Below are 24,642 nucleotides of genomic sequence, written 5' to 3'. Positions count from 1 at the left end.
CCAAAACTTTCTCCGGCTTGAACACGACCAATGGCGATATTTCGGTCGGCAGCACTCAATCGTGGCATTTTAACACAGCTTTTCGGCGACAAATGAATGAATATAATACGGAACCACATGGGCTTTATACACCCCTACATTAACTGCCATTTTCATGATTTGCATGTGTTTTTGTGCGAAGTCACCGTGAGGTCATTTCATGCGTTGTGACGGAATAAGCAATAAAATACACTTATGCGTACAAATGCAGTTGTTTGGATGGTAATCTTCATTAATTACGTGTATCATTTCAATACATTCGCATAAAATTTAGTTTGGACGCAATAACTTCATTCAAACGAATTTTTTCATATCTGAGGACAGGGGGTTGCGTTTCTTTTTTGACAGAGTTTATATATATAATAATCTGTTTAGAGACCTACCAGTTCAGCATTGCATGTCGATAACATATTTTTGTTGTTGTCGAGAATCTAGGAATGTAAGCACAAAATGCGAAATGCATATAAATCAAGATATTTTTTACTTTTTTAATATACATAATTCCAATCTTGTGAATGATCTATTGAACATTCTTTAATAACATAGTTTTAAATTTCAAACCTCACCATATGTTGCTGTTGATATTGGTGTGTTTATTATTTTACTGAATGACTTTATCTAGAGCTTTTATCCAAAATGCAATATTTACATTTTATCTTTTAAATGTTTAATTTTGGATTCTTCTTTTTTAACCAATGATCTCTCAAAACTTACCAAAAAGAGTAAAATGAATATCTATGAAATTTACAATATTTTAGCTGCCCATGAAAACCGGGGTTAGAATTCATATTCAGCAACCCGAGTTTGTCATCAGAGGCGACTAATGGGACCGGTTGGTTCGGCTTGTTGACTTGGTCGACACATGTCATTGCATCACAATTGCGAAGATCGATGCTCATAGTGTCAATCACTGGGTTGTCTGGTCAAGACTCGATTATTTACAGACCGGCATCGTATAACTGGGAAACTGCTGAGTGCAGCAATATTTTGGCTCACCTGAACCAGAGATCCGACGGGTTACGTCTGGACCTGTTCATCTGTGACCTGTGAAGGTCCGGGTTAGAATATTGATCTTCAGTAACCCATGCTTGTCGGGTGGTCAGGCTCGCTGACTTGGTTGACACATGTCATCGGTTCCCAATTGCGCAGATCGATGCTCACGCTGTTGATCACTGAATTGTCTTGTCCAGACTCGATTATTTACAGACCGCCGCCATATAGCTGGAATATTGCTGAGTGCGGCGTAAAACTAAACTCACTCACTCACTGCTCATCTGTTGTCATGGCGTCGAGTGTGACAACGTCTTCCCCAACACTGCTGAATCCATAAGGCTGAAACTTTGCTCATGTTGTCCAACCAAATAAAACACCATAATTCGAATGTGACTGATGTAGCAGGCATAGTGAAAACGATTGAAATTTAATCTTGTGTTCGATAATGCTGATAAGAAAACTTTTTGTGACCTTGAAAACCGGTTTGTAGGTGGCTAGAAACAAGACGAAAAACCTACAGACATAATTATGGGTTTTGCGAAGTTTGGAAATATGACCTTGGCATTGGTATACGCCATTTTGACTTAAACTGAAGAAAATGAAATTTTCACACGTTTCCACCAATGATGATACAAAACGTTGTTGAAGGGATTTTGAACTGATTGCAGATGTATTGAAAATGGTAATGTTTGAACCATTTGTCGGATAATTTAAAGTCGAAAATTGTGATTAGATCCATTTTATGTTTCACGCGTTTTGAATATGTTTGGAAATTGACCTTGATTTGTCTTTGAAACATGGTCCAATTACGTTGTTTATATTGTTTCTTAATAAACATAAGTATTTCTGCACGCAGAGTCTTACACTGCTGGGATATTTTATTAAATGATAACAATAAGTCATCTTCTATAGCGCACGTTTCCAAACACCAAGTGATTGCTCGCGGCGCTTAATCAGAATCTGTTAGGCGCTAGAAGGTTATGCTACCGGGGAAGTTTCCAAATACAATGTAACAGCCTCTGATGGGCATCCGCCGTTCTCATTGTCTGGTTGTTTAGGTAGAAGAAATGTATTAAAACGCGTCCTTTGGTGTGTGGATATTCATTTAAAGGAGGCTAGATTGACAAGGTGGACAGCTGACCAGTCCGCCGAGGACGAAGGAGCAGGGACTGACCATGCACCTGACAGCAAAATGACTGAATACACCATGTTATTTAGAAAGTGGTTAAATGGAACACAGGTTATATTTGGATTACACTTTCTCAGTTAAGTACAGATCCTAGTACTTTTGTTGGGTTGAGTTGAAGCCGCGGTGGCTGTGTGGGTTAGACGGCTGACTTTGTCTGACTGACTGACTGAGTTTTGGTTTTACGCCGCTTTTAGCAATATTCCAGCAACATCACGGCGGGGGACACCAGAAATAGGCTTCACACATTGTACCCATGTGGGGATTCGAACCCGCTGACTTTGTGTGCCTGACTCTGAGAGTGTGGGTTCGAATCCCGGATGAGACTGAACCCAACTGAAGAACTAGAATCTGTACTTTACTGAGAAAGTGTAATCCCAAATGTACCTTTGTAACGTATTGACTTTGGCACAAACAAATGAATTGCTCCAGAACAGTGTCCCTTTCAACGGATAAAGTTGATCAATAACGGCGAGCCGGAAAAAACAGCGCCTAAGTTCATCGTCTCTTCGCGGCAGTCCGTCACGTAATGATAAACTTTAACAGGCTAGGGCAGCAGTGTTGTTCTGGGTTTGTTTGTTATTAAAGGTCACATGCAACGTAAAACAGCTTTGCAGATTCTGATACCTTTCGGTATTGACTTACCGAAACAAATCGTCAAAATGCAAATTCAACTTATAAAGTTGAAAAATTCGATGAAAAAACCGCGCGAAATCGGAGTTCAAACGTTTCTGACTCTGGGGAATACGGGTTTCACAGCTGGTGAAGGCTTTGTGCGTGAGCTTCGCGCAACTTGGAAGCGGGCTGTCTGGTGAATACTCGGTGAAGGCTTTGGTGTGAGCTATTTTTATATGTTATTGATATCACAGTAAATAGCTTTTATATTTTATGATAAATAAACTTTCATAATTTCATATTTCACCACACGGTCTTCTTACCGAGTCACTTTCTCAGTTCGATACTTAAAAGCAATGTCATTATTTAGCGTTGACACAATTTCTAACTGTGATATAGATATGTCGCTGTCACAGACAAAACTCAATGTCTTGTTTTATTGACACCTGTGTGTCTGCCTGCCTGTCCGCTAATGACAATATTCAATACACAACTGCGATCACTGACCACATGCAATTTGAACTTAACACCAATCAGGCTATACACCATAAACAAAACGCATTGATTTATGGCCCGAGTTCGGTCTCAGTCACATTATGTAATTACACAGACAGGCAGGTGTGATACTTTGAACACATGACATGTTATGATGTCTGTTGATTGCAAAATGTTATACACAAAAATGAGCATGTATTTACAAAACCCAACATCTCTATATATACACACACAATGACCCGTGAAGACGGCATCTGCTAATGAACCAGCCGTTACACTTGAGTGCACACCCACCCGCTCTGACTGGGTTCGGTATCCCGGCTGCTTCGTTTCGAGGGAGGTAAACCCAAGTACAAAATATTGCACTTTTGATTTGCGATTATGCGCTTATAATTTTGTTTATTTGTTTTTTCATAATCAGCAATGCATATTATATGTCATGAAGAAGTGATAATTGTGTTTTAATTATGTTTGATTTTTTGGTTGCATGTGACCTTTAAGTTTAACGCCGCACTCAGCAATATTCCAGCTATGTGGCGACGGTCTGTATATAATCAAATATGGACCAGACAATCCGGTGATCAACATCACGAGCAACGATTTACGCAATTGGGAACTGATGACATGTGTCAACCAAGTCAGCGAGCCTGACCACCCGATCCCGTTAGTGGCTTCTTACGACAAGCATGGGTTACCGAAGGCCACATAACCTGGATCTTTACGGGGATAAGACAGATTGATTGCCATTGGAATGTGACAGATTGAATCCAGATTGAGCAATACATGCAATGAATATTCTAGTTTCAATTGAATGGACATGAGTGACTTTAACTTGATGGAGACGTATGGTTATTTAATTTGTGATGAAGCTGACAATCGCTTGGGGCGTCAGTCAGCAATGACAAATGGCGAACAGCGTCACAAAGGTCGGAAGGTCAAGCTGACCCTTAATTCTGTTGTAATGTGTTTTATTGTGTGACGTCAGTGCGCTAAGTGTACTAGAAGACAACGATTTAATTAAGTGATCAACTTTAAACTGTACATGTATTTATGCGTATAAGTGGTCTGTCTTGCAGTCCCTGAACTACATTACTTCCCCTACTGCCAAGCCCTCCCTGCGGTGCTAAAGCCCTAAATAAAGCAAGTCTAGATTTCCACAGGTTCAGGTTCTGAATCTCCTATCTCACTGAGGCACCTTTTCAATTAAAATAGAATTATTTGTTACTATCAAAATAATATATATCCAGAGACTAGGCGTAAGTCTAGCTTATAAGTTATGTAGCCAGCATGTGTGTATAAATTGCTTTCGAGTGCGACGTTGTGTTAATAATGGATTTGTGTATATGTTTACATATGGCTGAAATAGAGATGATACGACGTTGAACTTTAACTCACTCACTCACTATTAATAGGGCTGCGCAATATAACCGGTTTACCAGTATATACCGGTTCAGACATGAAAACGATACGTATTGCGATACGCTGATCGAAAACCGGTATTTTGACTTGCATTCGGAAAACTTCGTAACACTCGGTAATCTTCGGATATGTCCTTGTTTCATTTGTGCCAAATATTATTCATATTTTTATTTTATCATGATTAAAAGTTGTTATTAAAGCTTAATCAAGCCTAGTGATTTTGTTGTGTTTTTGCTCTATAAATCAAGAAGTAACTCCATTATAAGTAGGATTTTGTTTTAAAATACTTCATGCAATATATTGCAATACATATCGCAATACATGCTTTCGCATCGCAATATATGGCAATATGAAAATTCTCTACAATACCCACCCCTAACTATTAAGTTATGTAAATCTGTATCCACATTTTGTAACTTATACCTAAACGTAGCTATGTGACAGTATCTCCCCCAAAGTTGAGCAAGTGAAAATACCACTGAGCGCCTTTTCAGATTTGGAATTTCAACATTTACAGCTCAGAAACTGTTAATATACTGAGGGAAACAAATAAGGGAACACCGCTTCATGGCAGTGTTCCTTTGTTTATTCTCAGATTTCCTCCCACAGCGCTATTCAAACTTGTGATGTAAAAATGGGAAATATTAAAGGAACGCTTGAATTTTCTTGTGTTATATATAACTTTCATTTGATTCTACCATTGATTACATTTAACTAGCTGAAATCCAGGTAGGATGCAGCGCTCGAAATACTATTTATTTTTGCAGTTTACATTTGAATGAGTGAGTGTCTATAGTTTTATGCCGCTTTTAGCAATGTTCCAGCAACATCACAACGGGAACACCTGAAATGGACTTCACACATTGTACGTCATGGGGAATTGAACGTCTTCCGTGTGAGGAGCAAACGCTTTAACCACTAGGCTACCCCACCGCCCCTGTTTTCATTTAACAAAACGGTCTGTACAAACATTTTCACAATCTTAATAATAAATATGAACTCGCTGATGATTGATGTCTTTGTAGTTTGTTTTGACAATTTTATAAACTGATGAAGACAAAAACAATCCGTGTTCGTTTTTGTGTGTAATTGAAAACTGAAAATGTCTATTCATCCAACAATGATTCCTACAATAGTTTGTAAAATGTAATATGTGGCTGGGTAATTTGTGTGAATTTTTTTTTTTATTTAAATGTAGACTGGGGAAAGCAATGAAACTCAACCGAAATGACATTTGAGCCGTGTTTGAAATGTTGTACATTTTCAGAGCCGTAACGTCATTTTCTAATTATCAAAGATATGAGTAACGTTACGATGACATGCATCAACCAAGTCAATGAACCTTAACAATTACTAGTAATTAGAAAATCAAGAGTAATATTTAATAATATTCAAATAACACATACCCGTGAAGGTCCAGGTTAGAATATTCATCTTCAGTAACCCGTGCTTTTCGTAAGAGGCGACTAACTTGGTGACACATGTCATCGTATTCCAATAGCGCAGATCAATGCTCATACTGTTGATCACTGGATTGTCTGGTCCAGACTCGATTATTTGCAGACCGCCGCCATATAGCTGGAATATTGCTGAGAGCGGCGTAAAACTAAACTCACTCAAATAACACATCGACATTGATAACGGTGCTTTTGAGTGAGTGAGTGTGGCTCAACACCTTTACCAGTATTTCAGGTATATAATATATATTATAAACATAACGCTATCTTGCTTAATGAGGTCAACGCTTCCCTTGCGTTTTGCTGTGTCAGCAAAAAACCGAGGCAACGTATTAATATATAGTTTTTTCTTATCATGTTTTATACAACATATGAAATTGAGTTACATAAGCCTAAAGCAACGCCCGTAAAATATACCAAAAGTTAAACCGGTAAACATAACGGTAACTGTAAGTGAACCGCATACCGCTGTTCCCCCCTGTGGTCTATCGTCACATTGTCTGATCGCTGGTCAGTCTAGACGAGAGCGTGACCTAGGTCAACCACAAAGAAAACGTACGCTGGCTTTGATTTCGGACTATCTATTCATTATTTCCAGAAACTTCGTCTTCTCTATTTATCGGATCCTACCAAGAATAAATGAAACTTCAAATTCGGTCCTACTTATAAACAGGAAAACCTCATACCCTAGGTGAGGTCTCACGTAATACAGTAAAACATCTTGAAATAACTACGGTCAATACACATGACCATTTTAAACGCGACATATCAATGGTGAAATAAATAAATAAATTGTCATGCTAATATTTTTTATTCACAACTTCAATAAAAACAACAGCACCATAAATAACAATACAACACAACAAATGAAACTAAAGTCTTTAATTTTTGCAATAAAATGTCTAGAACATTCGTTTCAAATTTGTCACCTCACCGAGATCTAAAGGAATAATGTGCCTTGTCATTGTAACAACAAAGGGGGATAACTCTCTCCAAGGAGCTGCCTTCATGTCAGAACTTCGCAGATATGGCCGAGAGCGACGGCTTCGAAGCTTTTTGCGGCGGGGTAATATTTGTAAGTATTTATGTGTGATTTGCAAAACAACTCACAGTATTCTCTTATCACGCTTAATACTACCCATTGAAATGTCTTAACTGTTTTGCCGGTATGTTTAACAAAGTCGCCTTTTGAAAGTTCTCGCAGACCCAATTTTGCTGACGGTGAGGTTGAGATCAAGTCTTGTCTTACCTGACCCGTATCTAGGTGCGTATGTCACAGAACTGGGTACATCGTGTTTTTCAGTTCTGGCTACGCTGGTTGTGTTTCTCAGTCACTAACTTTGAAATATGCATCTGAAATGTGTTGACAGTGAAGTCGCGCAGGTTATTCTGTGTAATTGTGTTAACGGAGTGTGTTAAAATGGGTTTATCGGGTAGTGTAAACACCGTGTTATGCAATGTTCGACTTCACAAGTGGAAGGTAATTTATAACTGGGTTGGGGTGACTTTTAGCCCAGGGGTGGACGGGGGGAGGTCGTTCTTGGGTCTATGTCATATTTTGCTGAAGATTCCCCTTCCACCTCCCCACCCCTCATTTATGTTCCGTTTAGGCACAGCACCCCATACACACTGAATATGTGACATTCTCCCCAAAGCCCCTACCCCTCACCCTCACTAGTAAAATGACCATTCAATAAATGTTTAAAATTTTAACCTGTTCAGGTTTGATAAAACTATAATCAACACTTGCTGCACCCCCTGTCCCCACCCTGATAAAGTTGAGTTGGGTTGGGTTTTGCGTCACATCGGCATTATTCCAGTGATATAGTGAATGTTTGCATTAATAAACATTTTAAGTACATACTGAATGAGTTTTATTTCAAAACATATATTCATTACATTGTCATTTAAAAGCAGAAAAAGTAAAGCAATGAGATACATTTTGCTTCCCCATTTTCGCAAGTCTTTCACATAACATCCCCTCCACACACACACACACACATGCACACACACACACACACACACCACACACTCAGTCTCACAACCTCTGCTCCTAACCCATGGCGCCCCATGATGCTACCTATCCAAAGCACTGAGGTATATTTAGAAAAAATACATTGCTCTAACTTTTTCATTTTATACACTTCTGTGAGCTGAAAGTTGACCAGCTTTAAGCAACAGTTAGTTTAGTGATGTCATGTAATTGTCAAGTATATATATATATATATATATGATGATGTCACAATGGTATACAAAGGATTGTGATACTCTTTCATTGTGATATCACCTAAAACATACATAGACATTAACCAACAAGGTTCAGGGAATTACGCATTATATAACCTGAGTGACTCAATGGTGTAAATCCTGAGCTTTTGTCAAGAGAATTACCACATTCAGTCACAATAATCCTAGATAATCCGCTTTTTATGAGATTACCTCACAGGTGCGAAAAGAGTGATGAAAAAATTTCATCCTTCCACTAAAATTTAATTGAAGGCTGCCTGTTGTTAAGATGATGTAATCAGTGTGTGATGTCATAAAAAGGATGTCATGACTTCATAATATTCTCGGGCGGTGGGGTAACATATTAGTGAAAAGCGCTTTGCTTGTCATGCCGAGGCCTGGGTTCGATTACCCTCGCATGGGTACAATGTGTGAAGCCCATTTTGGCGTCCCCTACTGTGATATCACTGAATATTGCTAAAAGTGGCGTAAACCTAAACTCACTCACTCATATTTTTATCAACAATGAAGCACTGTAAAGACTGACTGATCATCACTAAGAAAATCGATAAATGTACATGTGTAATGTGTATATATGAAAAGTCAATACACATGATCTTTCTGCCCCTATGGGGAATGTCTCTTGATTTCACACAAAACGATCCCAGGTTTATATAAAAAATATTCAGTCCTACAGGGTTTTACTCATCACACAAATGTGCGTTCAGTACACACTGCCTTTGGAGAAACACACAAATGGTGTACCCCCACTGTACCCACTTTTCTTAAAACAACAAAATGTAGTCACCCCTAGAACAATAAGGGGGATTAGTTATAGTCTGTTTCAAGGTAAGTCTGGTGACGCCGTGACCACAAGTCTGAACAAATTGGGGAGCACATTTCAGAACAACTTGGTGAACACTAACAAATGTCCCAGTCATGTATATATATATATTAATGAACCCCCACTACATCATTCATCATCATGGCTAATGCTCAAGTTGACGTTCAGTACATTGATAATGCACAGGGTGGACAAAATTTGATTTATGACAACTATAAGTTTAGGGTTAAGAACCGAAAGAATAATAGTGTGTACTGGAGATGATGTGACAACTGCCGAGTGACACTGAATATGAATGAAGGACTCACCACTAAGTCACTAACAACATTCATAACCATGAGGTCGATCCAAACAGACTTTCTGTTGACAGGTTCTTGACTCATATCAAGGACCTTGTTCGACAGGCGCCTAGATCTGTTTCTGCCATGTATCAAGATGTGATTGTTAATAAACACTTGTATGTTAATAAATTTTTATTTCAGATTCATTACACTTATGTCTTGCTGAGTTAATGCCAGTTACGTACTAGTTGATGAATTAAGTATGTAGTTTATGTAGAGGCCCAGATAAGCTTGGTATCCGGGTAAAATATGCATAGAAAATATCCAATTCGCGATTGAAAATAATTGTTGCGCATTACCGACCACGCGAGATTTAAAATGTTAGATACGCAAAAGTTTAAAACAAATGCGTACGGAATATATTTATAAACATCGCTTGCGTAATGGAAAAGACATCGATTGCTATCAAGTTGTACTGTTAGTATAAGACAAGTGTTGTACTGTCAGTATAGGATGAGTGATTTTTTATGTAATCATTTCCATTATATTAAAGTTGGTTTTGATTAGGTATGACATAAGGCAGAACATACCTGCTTAGTAAACTTACTCAATGACATAGTACTTGAGTAAAATGACTGAAATACGCACATATTTGAAAGCAGTGGGTTACGGAAAATGAAATACCCACTCAACATTCATAATACCCACACCAAAAAAATACATTGGGTACAGTACCCACATGAGCTAAATCTTATCTGGAGCTCTGATTTCACACAAAACGATTCCAAGGTTGTAGAGAATAAACAAATTCAAATCCTACAGGGTTTATTCATCCACACAAATAGTGTGTTCAGTACACAAAAATGTAGAGAATGGATGCAGAAAAACCTCAAATATTGCCTTTGGAGAACGCACAAAATACCGAGATCGAACTGATAGCCCATCAAGAGTAGTTATCTGGGTCTGTAATTTCACCCATCAGTCATGACCTGTCCACATGACCACTGATTCAGTAGAGGCTCTGGAAGTAACTATCTGAACATACATTTCAATACTTTACAGGACCCTCATAATACCAGCAGTTTATTGACGGTGGTCCCTGCCCCAATAATACACACACACACTTTAGTAAAATCAACGTCAAACCCTGGTCTTACTCAAGTGTTCAAGATTTTGCATGAATGATATTGGAAGACACATACATTATATACTGACCTACAAAGAGCTAGTGATCCAGAAGAAATGACATGAATACTTTAGTTACAAGAACTCTATATATATTTCATCAAGACTTCACGTAGAATGAATATTATCGCATGCGTCCTTATAATGCAAAATATTTTTGCTGCATTGCATAAAAAGCATGTTTAATGTGCAAGATTCCTTGAAAAAAAAATATGTTGAAGAAAACATGAAATATTTGTAAACGCATGCAACATTTTTTGGATTTTGATGAAAATGTTATAACTGATATATTTTGCCTTATTGGGGTTAAAGTCAGCTTATAAGAGTACATCAATGTAAATATTAAGATGATTCTGGAAAATTGTGCTGAAATATTTTGATCAAGAACTGATGTTTGTTTGATCAGGCATCGATCAACGTGTTGAACATTCAGTGTTCAGTGACAGATAATCAGCTATAACAGTAAATGTGCTACCAAAAAATAATTATTGTGATTTATGGTGGCAATATTCAGTGATATTTTATATTTGGTGTTTTGTCTTTCTCTATTAACAGAATCAGCAAAGTAATAGCCAGGTGTGGAAATAACCCATTGCCCGACGTCCGAGTCCAGTGTTTTTTTCTGTCGGGCAAGCAAATTTGTATATCATGCTGTACCGGTGTCCAAGTGACTTTCCAATGTTAATAATGTTGTTTATTTAAAAAATCAAGAAGAAAACGGACGGTATAGTGGAAAACTTATCAGGGCAAGTGATTTTACATGTGCCACTGTACCGGAGTACACTAGCAATTTTAAAGTTATTTCCACCCCTGATAGCCTGTGTATAAATGAGAATTTTGACTTTAAAAATCTGGGCCGAAATGATGTTTTTATTTCATTTTATATAATAGCAGCCGAAAGGTTTCAAAGTTGTCATGATAACATTCAATAATAGTAGACGCATGGAGAATGCACTTGAATGCAACCATCTGACACCTACGTAATATAGCATCTTCTTTGAGCATGTACTTTTATTACACTGCATTTATTTGCTTTTGTATTGCAAAATGACCTTTATGTATAATACTGACAAATAAGTATTTGGGGAATTTAATGACAGCCAAAAAAAATATCAAGAAGTATATACACAAGAATGATATACATGAATTCTAGAATTAGGTCATTCACGGTCATGGTAACTTTTAGCTCTGTAAACTAGGTCATGTGTACCGGTATGTACCAGCGAGAAGGTCAAAGGTATTGCTGAATCAGGTTGGGTAACAACAAAACATGCTTGTTGAAGACGAGCACCAATACTGTTGACAAAGGAATCATTCATGAGAAATGTTCAATATTCTTTTTGTAGAAAATGTTTGCTAGACCGTTTATTGCCTTGTCAGCATTATTCCAGGATGTACATGAACTGAAAATATAATGGCTCTGATTGTGATTGGAGTGAAAGGATTTTGACTGTAGTTGAAGGACCTGTGAATTTCACTTTCCTGGCCCACTATTTTCAGCTCATGTGCTACCTTAATAAGGTTTTTAACCCCATGTGAGATTGACTGTCTGATATGGCACATGCATTTATCACACATGCTTTTATTAAGTAAGGCGGTGGGGTAACCCAGTTGTTAAAGTGTTGGCTCGTCACGCTGAAGACCCGGGTTCGATTCCCCACATGGATACAATGTGTGAAGCCCATTTCTGGTGTCCCTCGCCGCAATATTGCTGGAATATTGCTAAAAGTGGTGTAAAACCATACTCACTCGCTCATTTGTTAAGTTTGAAAGTGACCGTCACAACAATCCCACGACATTCAAGTTAACTATTTATTTGTGGAAATATGAACGTGAAAGCCAGTCCGGAACATTTTCAGAGTTGTACCGACTGGCTCCTAAATGTAAATATATAAAACACTGTGTAATACCTTCTCATGATTAACATAACCTGACAAACCTGTGCTGACAAAAGTGTTGTGAACTTAGCCTGGTTCTTCTGAGGGTATGTTTACTGAGGGGAAGAAGGGAACATCTCATAAGTTTCATCGATTTATTTTCACTGATGGGTCGTGAATGGATGAAAAGGGATTGATAAGAGTTGTGGTTCTAAGTGATATAGTCAGTGAGTTTAGTTTAACGCCGCACTCAGCAATAGTAGTATGGTGGGGTAGCATAGTGGTTAATGCGTTCGCTCGTCACGCCAATGACCCGGGTTCGATTCCCCACACAGGTACAATGTGTTATAGGCAGACACTTTTATAACATTCGTTTTTTTATGAAATTCCAGCTATATGGTGGCTGTTTGTAAATAATTGAGTCTGGACCAGACAATCCAGTGATTAACAGCATGAGCATCGATCTGCGCAATTGGGAACCGATGACATGTGTCAACCAAGTCAGCGAGCCTGACCACCCGATCCCGTTAGTCACCTCTTGCGACAAGCATGGGTTGCTGAAGATCAATATTCTAACCCGGACCTTCAAGAGTAAAGTGATATAGTGACAAGCCACAGGATGTTCTTGGTGACAAGCCAAGCGCTGTTCTTTTTTTTAGTGATAAACCATGGGATGTTGTTGTTCTTTGTGATATTAGCCAAGGGATGTTCTTGTCCTTCGTGACTAGCTATGGGTTGTTTTTGTTTTTAGTGATAACCCAGAGAATTTTCTTGTTCTTAATGACAAGCGAAAGGATATTCTTGTTAGTGTAAAGTATTTGACCTCTGTTACATGTTGTATTCTGACAGTTTGTATTGTTTTAACCCAACATTCACCATGGGCTGTAGTGTTCGCCATCACGCTTGAAGACATTATGTTCAATTCCTCAAGCACATCGGCATTATGTGTAAAGCCCATCAGGGCTCCAGATAGGGCCATATCGGGCGTATGTAATGGATAAAAAAATATGCACGATAATGGGTAGGAAATAATTTAGAAAAATGTAGCAGATACGCATTCACAGCAATGGTGTAATGGTCTTAGAATCATTTACAGACGATTTATCTGAAAAAAGTATTGTTTTATTGTTTATTGACCTGTTTACACAAGAGTAGCAATGTTGTGGTGCATATATGAAATCTAACACAAGATTACTGCTAGTCCATTAGCTTCCATTCAGTACTCTAAATGTACACTTAAGGTTTCCAGTACTCCTATATTGAAAGAATAAGGAGTAATGCATCTCTGATGTTGAAAAAAAAATTATTTGGAGCCCTGCCCATTTCGGGAGTCCCATATTGTGACACTGCAGGAGCGTTGCTGAAAGTGACAGAAAACTTCTCCGCTCAGTGCAACATGACTATAAAGGGTTTGGCCAACCTTCCTGCCATTGTAGTGAAGTTGTTGTAGTGACCCCCTGTCCTGTCTTATCACACATTGTCTTATCACACGTCACAGCCCCGAAATACAGGCATGGAACAAGCACCTGCTGATCATCTTATTAGGGCACCACAATCTCAGTCAGTGTGTCAAAATATGGCTCCACTATCCCATCCATGCTTGTAACAGCTGATCGAGGACTATTTCTTATGTGTTTTGTGTAGGGCTGGCTATAGAGGTGGTCGGATTAATTGAAATAATCGACGATTGGTCGCAGTGATTCATTTCATAAGCACTACAAGCTCATACTGAGTCATGATTGAAGCTATCTTAAAGACTCCAGGAAATTTATGTTCCTAACATATAAATAGTCATCCTTTAAAGATGTGGAAATTTGCAACAACCAACCAACCAAACCCCAAAAAACCCACCCCACCCCACCCCACCTCTAACTACATGTTTTTCTTTATTTAATTTGTGTGCATTAAACATTACAGGAAAGTTTGATAATGATGCCACCCGATTATTTTGATGATTGATTCGTTGTAATGAACCAATCGGGCCAATTATGAAAAAAATCTCGCTTCCGTCAATTTCATAAAAACTAATGTTATAAAAGTGTCTGCCTATAACAAATTGTACCTGTGTGGGGAATCGAACCCGGGTCATTGGCGCGACGAGCGAACGCATTAACCACTATGCTACCCCACCGCCCCACACACAGTGATCGAAATAGTGCTTTATTTGTATGTCATGGCACAGTAAATATTGCAATGGCACGGGTGAAACATTTTCACAGTGTCCTGGCAGCCTGCTTAAGATTATACAAATAATACTCACCATGATTCATTTAATGGAAAATGCAATGAATCTGACCCAGTCAAATTATTGAAGAATTTTTGCACACTCAATCTCACATCTCTAAATATGTGAGTAGTCATTTTGAATAACTGTTGATCACTGGATTGTCTGGTCCAGACTTGATTATTTACAGACCGCCGTCATATAGCTGGAATATCGCTGAGTGCGGCGTAAAACTAAACTCACTCATTTCGAATAACAGTGCCAGTGACAGGAAATCTGGTTTTGGATGGTTACATAGTTTGTGGGCTGGTTTATGGGTCCAGGGTGCCGTTGTACAAAACAACCTTAGCGCTAAGGTCTATGTTAAAGTATGCTCTTAGCTCTAAGATCGCTTTGTACAACGGCACCCAGGAGATATGAAGCTAAACTATTCTTGCGGTTGTAATAGTACTAGTGTTCAGGAAATCCTGCTCTCAAGTTTACAGGTTTACATGAATGAGTGAGCGAGTTAAGTTTTACGCCGCTTTAACAATATTCCAGAAATATCACAGCGGGGGACACCAGAAATGGGCTTCACACATTGTACCCATACGGAGAATCGAACCCTTATCTTCGGCGTGATGAGCGAACGCATTAACCACTAGGCTACCCCACCCAGGTGTACATGATGTTTCTAAAATAATGTATTGAAATAAAATAATTGTTGTGATGTTTCATGCTTGGATCTTGAAAAGGGACACTAATTTTCATGAAGGAACCCCTAAATTATCTGTGCCCGAGAAAAAAGTGCATTTCTATCCCTGCATCATGATTATGTACTGACTGAAATCAGACTGTGCTGGTACATGTACTTCACGGGTTAGAACTGGTCTTCAGCAAACCCATGCTTGTCGTGGGCGGTGGGGTAGCCTAGTGGTTAAAGCGCTGGCTCGTCATCAAGACCCGGTTCAAATCCCTACATGGGTACCATGTGTGAAGCCATTTCTGGTGTCCCCTGCCGTGATGTTGCTGGAATATTGCTAAAAGCAGTGTAAAACCAAACTCAGTCAGTCAGTCAGTCAGCCCATGCAGGGTTTTACACAGACTTTGAAAAATGGGAGTCATTGTGACTCACAGTATTTATTTTGGGGAGTCATTTTTATTATTTGGGAGTCATGAACATTTTAGTGTAGTATTTCTTTGTGTGAATCTTTGTGTGAATCAAGATTTCTTTTGCAAATATTTTTTGTTTAGTGTTGTATTCTCATTTATATGATTAGCTAATAAACAGTATATTTTCACTGTTCAATTCAGCCGTAACAAGGTGAGGTGAGGTGAAAATGGGTTTAACGTCAGCAAGCAGGAGAATATTTCGCTCATATGACGACGTGCATGCGTGTGTATGTATGTGTAATGTGCGGATGCTTGTACTAGCCCAGACTGAAGCTCAGCCATAACAAAGTCCAGTATACTGTATACAAGCAGGTTCACCCAGAGAGTTCACCATCAATATACCTGACATAAATTGCAAGCTTGTTTTGTATGGTGATGTCACATGTCTCATCCAACTTAAGGCCAAAGTGTGGACTTCTCTTTGACTTCAATTTCCTGTTCTTCCATAACATGGAAGATCGATTCCTTAATGACATGACAATTTCTGTAAGAGTTCCTGCAGTGTTGTACACCTTTGATAACTTGTAGATTTATCAAATCTTTAAAAGTATAAGCAGGAATACAGTCAAATCCCAATGAGTCAATGCCGGTGTCTCCGAATATTATGCATAACTTCGGAAGTACCTGTCGATCCCGACCATTCCCTGTTATAGTTGTCATCATTTGAATACCGGGTTACACGATTTCGACTCATAAATACACACGATAAATCGAAGGAAAGTTGGTCCCATGAGATTCAAACAACAGCAATCTTGTATACATAAGCCAAGTCAGTCAATGAGAAGTTGATTGGTGTAGCAAACTGATCCACTTGACAAAACCAGCGCGCTCACACCTTTCCGCCTTTGACGGGTGAGTTCAAAAGGCAGATTAGTGATTTTACGGAAATCACTGTCTGTGCTAATCAGACTGGAACTGATAAGGTGCCCCTATTAGTGATATGGAAATCATTATATAAACAAATGCTTAGGCGGAGGAATTAGGACTGGATCATCTTTTTTCTACCCTCATAGACATACCTATGTCTCAAATACATCGATAAGTCAAATTTATTACTTGGTCCCCAGCGATTCGGACTCATCGGGATTTGACTGTATTTTAGCCCTCACATAAACAGTAAACATTTGTTTAATGTGGCCCATCAGTCTGCCTTTTCTGCATTTTTGACAGATGTGCTGAAATGTTGTTTGCATTTTGTGACTGCGTCAATGTGATCTTTAGAAGCTTGATGTTTCGCTCATGCCGACTTCTAAAAATTTTGACAACCAAATGTAAAGGGGTTCTATTTATTTTTTGCCCAAATCCACATATCACAGGTCATGCTTTTGCAGTTGGTTTTAGTGCTCATCATGAGAAAGGTCAGGAGATTTGTTTTTCTTGCTTTCGTTACGAATAACGAGTCAAGCGATCACTGTTTCTTAGCAGGACAGACAATGCTTAAATGACTAAAACAGTCTAAACATAGCGAATGACGTATTCAACTGCTATTGGCTGTCTAAATATAGTGAATGACATACTCAAATGCTATTGGCTGGTATCTTTACAGCATTCTAGTATGGCTCTATTTTTAGCCATTCAGGGTTCTCGTACTTTCTGTTAATATCATGAGCGTTTTCAACACAGTTTGTAATAAAACGAAAGCTATCATGCAAGTTCTTATCAAATCGATTTTATTGAACTGAATTCTGAGGGTCACTCATAAAACTTGCCTCAAGCTTGACTTGTATGATAATATTTTGAGAGTCTTTTAGAAAATTGTTGCGTCCAAATAAGCAGGAATCTCGCCATGTAAAACCCTGTAAGAGGCGACTAACGGGATGTCAGGCTCGCTGACTTGGTTGATACACGCCATCAGTGATCCCGATTGCATAGATCGATGCTCGTGATGTCAATCACTGGATTGTCTGGTCTTGACTATATTATTTACAGACCGCCCGCCATATAGCTGGAATATTGCTGAGTGCGGGCGGTAACAATTCATGAACATTAAATGAGACATTTACTTCATGAAGAATTCATGAAGTTACTTCATGAAGTTACTTCATGAAGAATTCATGAACATTAAATGAGACATTTACTTCATGAAGAATTCATGAACATTAAATGAGACATTTACTTCATGAAGAATTCATGAAGTTACTTCATGAAGTTACTTCATGAAGAATTCATGAACATTAAATGAGACATTTTCTTCATGAAGAATTCATGAAGTTCCTTCATGAAGAGTTCATGAACACTTCATGAAGTTCCTTCATGAAGGAACTTCATGAAGTAAATGTCTCATTTAATGTTCATGAATTCTGCATGAAGTATTCATGAAGTTTTCATGAAGACACTTCATGAAGAATTCATGATCTTTTCAAGGGGTAGTGTTGGGAATTGGTTAAAATCTCATAATTGATGATTGGTTCATTACAACCAATCAATCATCGAAAAATTGGTTAGCGTCATTTATCAAATTTTCCTGGTTATGTTTGTTAATGCACAAGAAATCAAGAAAAACACATAGTTCTTTTCGAGTTTTTGCAAATTGCACAATATGCATTTGCAAATTTTACATCTTGTTACATCAAGTGTTGTACTGTCAGTATAGGATGACTGTTTTTTTATGAAATACTTTCCATTATATTTAAGTTGGTTTTGATTAGATATGACATAAGGCAGAACATACCTGCTTAGTAAACTTACTCAATGACGTAATACTTAGGTGAGTAAACTGACTGAAATACGCTCATATTTGAAAGTAGTGGGTAACGGAAAATGACATACCCACTCAACATTCATAATACCCACTTAAAAATACAGTGGGTACAGTACCCACATGAGCTAAATCTTATCTGGAGCTCTGCGATTATGAGAAAACATGATTGATTGCTTGGTTGTTTAGTCATTGTGACCAATCTTCATTATTTCAATTAATCGACCACCACTAACACTAACCAAACCAAATTATACATGAATTTTACTGCAGTTTGTATTGCATAAAGAAAGTGTTTCAACTCTCTTTATTTAGGATATAAACATCATGTGTTGGTGAATTTCTGGGTGTTATTGAGCATTTGAAGCACGGAATTCATTTGGAACCGACGGTGTCACCTGGAGGTTTCAAATGAAATATTCCAGTGCTTCAAATACTCAATATCACCCGAAATTTGCCAACACATGATGTTTATCGACATCGTAAACAAAAAGTAAACCAAAAGGTCCACACACGTTTTTGTGTCTGCTCTCATTGAATCGAGTATGAGTACAGCAGTGAAATGTCATCAGCTGGCCGTTTCGGCTGTCTCCCATGGTAGCATCTGGAACTGCTCATTTGTGACGCTATTCGACTTTACGTCACAATATGATTTTAATGACGCCATCACAGCTGATGACATAACAATACAATGGTGTGAGCGATGTTTGTATGTATTGATATCGCAGAGAATTTCCGGGAATCAAATACCATTTGATCACGCTTTTCAACCAATCAGATTGAAGAACACAGGTGACTTTGGTTTACAATGTTAGTTATTTTTCCCTTCTGGTAGGACATTATACAAGATACACATCACCTGACTCAGCAGCTATTTAAATGTCTAATGTAAAAGCATAGATCATGGAATTAAATATACTGACAGCTGAAAACCCACCATTAACCAGTTTTAATGAAAGCCTTTGAATAATTACTGCCATGGCTCAATGTGTTATCTAGTACATTTTACTATCATTACTACAAAACGGCTTTTGTCCACAACCGCATGTCAAACTGAAGTAGTTTTTATGACCGTTAGACAGTGTTATCTGTTAACGGTCTATATTTTAACCTGTTTGTTTGTCATAGGCGCACCTTACAAAATGTTTGTGTTAGGCACCCCAGGAGAGTATGGAATTAGGTCATACTTCAAAAATACTTTAGCTTTTTTTTGTTATCTTACCTAGCCATCAGTTGCAGCCTTCCTAAATGAATATTTTACCATTTGAAATTAGTCCTTAGGCAAGCATTATGTTTTTGTTCATTTGTTGATGAACAGTGAGTGAGCGAGTTTAGTTTTTTCAATATTCTAGCAATATCATGGCGGGAGACACCAGAAATTGGCTTCACACATTGTACCCATGTAGGGAATCAAACCCGGGCCTTCGGCATGACGAGCGAAAATATCTGCCTACAAAAATATAAATATATAAAATCCAAAGGAGCAATCTAGCCTTGCCTGTAATTCAAGATGTGTGTTCGACATCTTTATATCATTCTCTCGGGTAAGGGCGACATACTACCCTCGTACTGCAGTTGTACTGTAGACATGAGGGCTGAACGATTCACTGATGGAGAATGTAGTGCAGCTAATGCATGCACTGTTGAACATGTACATTGGTTATGTCTGCAGCTGTTTCAGATCATTGCTCCATGTATTCAAGTGATGCACATTAAGCTTATTGTAGTCATGGATCATGAATTTCAGGTTACTTGAATAGCTTATGGAATATACAGTATGATACTGGATTTGTTTCCATGCAAAGACAAAATCTGTGTACTCCCTACTTAGAGACGTAATAACACAACATACATGTTATGCATGTATACCTACCTACCTACCTACCTACCTACCTACCTCCCTCCCTCCCTCCCTCCCTACCTACCTACCTACCTGCCTGCCTACCTCCCTCCCTCCCTCCTACCACCTACCTACCTACCTACCTACCTCCCTCCCTCCCCACCTACCTACCTACCTACCTCCCTACCTACCTCCCTCCTTCCCTCCCTCCTCCCTCCCTACCTACCTCCTCCCTCCCTACCTCCACCTACCTACCTCACCTACCTACCTACCTACCTCCCTACCTACCTACCTACCTACCTACCTCCCTCCCTACCTCCCTACCTCCCTACCTCCCTACCTCCCTCCCTACCTACCTACCTACCTACCTCCCTCCTTCCCTACCTACCTACCTCCCTCCCTACCTACCTCCTCCCTCCCTCCTCTCCTCCTCTACCTCACCTACCTACCTACCTGGAGCCGAGCCGAGCCGAGCCGAGCCGAGCCGGGCCGAGCCAAGCCGCACCTGACCGACCGACTCCACTGACCTACTCCACTCCACTCCTTCCAACTCACTTCTCCTCTTGTCTCTGCTGCAACCCACTCCCACCCAACGTACCCATCCACCCACCCACCCCCTTCGTAGCTAATTGTGTCAATGATTTCATTAATCTGAATAAACGCTTAATACCAGCTGTACGTTGTCCATGCAAAGCTGCAGATTGTATGTAGAAATGGGGTCCAGGGAAACTATGGAAGCTCTACAATGCATGTTTGTCCCTCGCTTCAGATGGAGCTGAATGAATCGACATGGTTTGTTGACTTATGGCTTGTCAACAAGCTGAAGGTCACTTAGAGTTGAAAGTCCCAATTCAAACAGTAGCCCGGCTCAAGTCTACAATGATTGGACAAGTCTAGATTGCTTCCAGCTTTAGGCTTACAACAAATTTTCTGGGCTCCTTTAGTGTTTATTTATTTTTGAACTTAGAAATATATTTCTCGAATAGGGTAAGCTTTATTTTAGTTTATTCCCTTTAATCAAGGTGCCCTTTGGTTTCTTGGAATATTGTGATAGGTTTTCTCGAGAGCTTTATTAAAGGTTGACATTGTTCCAGATTTGGTTTTTGATTGTTAATTTTGCATACTTTCTGAGGAATTTAGAAATGTTTAATTCAAATTGGGATATAAGTACTGTAATTAAATGCAGACTGAGTGCCAATGGTTAATTATTTTTTAACATAACGCTACATAAGTACTAAATGTAATCCTTTCAGCTTCACCAATGCTTTCTTGCTCAAATATGTAAGTTTGATAGAAGCAAACAACTCAAACTTAATTGTAAAAGAGCCCCAGTGGCATTGGAGTAAACCTGTGGGTAGTGTAGACTTGCTTCGTTTAGAGTTGTTACCATGGTTACTTGAACAGCTGGGTGGGGGACTTTGAGTGCTGTTGATCATTAGGATGTCTGGTCCCGATTCTCAAACAAACTTAAGTCTGAGTTTTGACTTAAGTTAGAGTTTTTACTCAAATTTGAGAAAATGCATTTCCCAGAATGAACTAAAATCGATAATAAACTCAAACATAGTGGACAATTTGAGTTTGGTGGATAGATTACTTAAGATGTTTGTGCTCTTTTATTTAAAAAATGCAGTTGAGTTTAAAATTCAGCTGTTTCAAATTGTCAAACTCAGTTTGAAATTTGAGTAAAAAACTTAAGTTTGTTTCGAGAAATCGAGCCAGGTCTGGGGTCAATATGTATAGACTGCTGCCATATAGCTGGACTAAAGCTAAAGAAAAAAAGAAAGAAAGAAAGATACACATAAACTAACAAACAAGCAAGCACACATGGACTGACTGACTGAGTTTGGTTTTACGCCGCTTTTAGCAATATTCCAGCAACATCACGGGCGAGGACACCAGAAATGGGCTTCACACATTGTACCCATGTGGGATTCGAACCTGGTCTTCGCGGTGGATGAGCCAACACTTTAACCACTAGGCTACCTCTCAATTGCAGAGCACACATGGAAGGGACAGTAATAATATCATGGTTGTTGATTGTAAATGAGCCCCAGTGACATTGGAGTGAACCTTTGAGTTATGTAGTCTTGGTTCGTTGAGAGCTGTTACTTCAACAGCAGGGTGGAAGGGACATTGTGTAGATCGGTGCTCATGCTGTTGATCAATGGATTGTCTAGTCCAATCGATTATTTACAGACTGTCGCCATATAGCTGGAATATTGCTGAGTGGGTCGTTAAAATGTCAGAATGTCTTTACACATCTTTATTTGATCGCTCAATTGCAAGAAGAAAAAAGAAAACTACAATGTCTTGCTCATTGTCTAGTTAAGACAATGCATGTATGATCCGCAGGTGCTCGACCCACGAAAATAGAAAAAGATTAGAAGTGACATGAAACATCATTTTAAGCTGAATTATTGATTAAATTGTCTCTTCATTTGTTTGAAAATACCATCTTGTCATCCATGGTCCCCGAAACCCACATTATCGAATCATTGAAGGTCATATTTGACAATTAATTGCCAACATTTTTTTTGCGATCTAAGTGGCAGAAAATCAATGGTCACTGGTTAAATTGTCTCAAATGTTCACATCTGACTGCTTTTTCCGGCTTAGTTCACATTATTAATGCACTCGGTAATCTTTATCTCTACATTTGAAACTCACTGGATTGTCTGGTCCAGACTCGATTATTTACAGACCGCCGCCATATAGCTGGAATATTGCTGAGTGCGGCGTAAAACTAAACTCACTCACTCACTTACTCACATTTGAAACAATGCCATGCATAACAGGAATGGCAATTGAATAATCAATGTCTAGTGATGTTTGATTGCCAAGTTTCCTATTTTCATTTACATAGTTTGTTTGTTTACAGCCGACAATAGACATAGTTTTAACTGGGCACAATACATGGAATAGCAGATATGCTATGCACAAGAATTATTTTTTTTTTTATGCATTTATATTTCCCATCTGCATGTTGTACAAGAAAAAATATGATTTTACTAGGCCTTTTTTCTGTGTTACGTATAATGCGGGATTCATCCATTGACCCCAAGACTCACAATGGCGAGGGATGACTGTACCAGTAGATTGGAACCATGATAATAATGATATTCTGACTACCGTAAGAAAATTGTCAACAACCAATAAAAGATGTGTAATGGGGAACATTCCTGGAGTTGCGCCCCCTTGCCTGCTTGGAGCTCTGCGGTAGTTATGGTCCAAAAGTAGCTGTTACTCTGATACTGGCCTGCCTATTGGCCAAGCCTAAAAAAAATCGACATTAAACCTGCTTTTTACTCTGTGATTCTTATATTACGAATTACGGAAGCTGGAAGTTCAAAGCACGAAGAACTAGCGTGTCTGGACGAAAAATAATGCTAATAGAACGGTACAGTTTTTGATAATATTGCCGTTTCTCGGAATTTCTTACTGTGCAGTTGCTTTGTAAATTAGTCAAACCATTTACTCCCCATTATGTCACATTACACAGAGCATTAATGGCGCCGATTAGTTGTTAGAAAATAGGATTAGTGTACACTGAAATTAGCCTTAAAGGTCACATGCAACCAAAAAATCAAACATAATTAAAACACAATTATCACTTCTTCATGACATATAATATGCATTGCTGATTATGAAAAAACAAATAAACAAAATTATAAGCCGTGATAATCGCAAATCAAAAGTGCAATATTTTGTACTTGGGTTTACCTCCCCTCGAATCGAAGCAGCCGGATACCGAACCCAGTCAGAGCGGGTGGGTGCACTCAAGTGTAACGGCTGGTTCATTTGCAGATGCCGCTTCACGGCTCATTGTGTGTGTATATATAGAAATGTTGGGTTTTGTAAATACATGCTCATTTCTTGTGTATAACATTTTGCAATCAACAGACATCATAACATGTCATGTGTTCAAGTATCACACCTGACTGTCTGTGTAATTACATAATGTGACCGTAGACCAACTCGGGCCATAAATCACGCGCTTTTGTTTATGGTGTATAGCCTGATTGGTGTTAAGTCTAAAATTGCATGTGGTCAGTGATCGAAGTTGTGTATTGAATATTGTCATTAGCAGACAGGCAGGCAGACACATAGGTGT

General features: G+C 38.7%; 1 long non-coding RNA gene across 1 annotated transcript in view; it reads right to left on the bottom strand.

The window, feature by feature from the left end:
- Positions 1-10,812: 10,812 nt before the first annotated feature.
- Positions 10,813-24,642, bottom strand: part of LOC124264276 — a 17,830-nt gene continuing 4,000 nt past the window's right edge. The window contains exons 2-3 of the long non-coding RNA XR_006895089.1: positions 22,293-22,297; positions 10,813-10,824 (exon numbers count right to left, since the gene is read on the bottom strand). This is a non-coding gene — a long non-coding RNA (uncharacterized LOC124264276). The remainder of the gene's footprint in view (positions 10,825-22,292; positions 22,298-24,642) is intronic.

The sequence above is a fragment of the Haliotis rubra genome, unplaced genomic scaffold, assembly GCF_003918875.1.
Source record: "Haliotis rubra isolate DU_JTF1 unplaced genomic scaffold, ASM391887v1 Scf918, whole genome shotgun sequence".
NCBI classification, from domain to species: domain Eukaryota; kingdom Metazoa; phylum Mollusca; class Gastropoda; order Lepetellida; family Haliotidae; genus Haliotis; species Haliotis rubra.
Note: the sequence above shows the minus strand (reverse complement) of the source record. Positions and strands in the feature narration are given on the sequence as shown.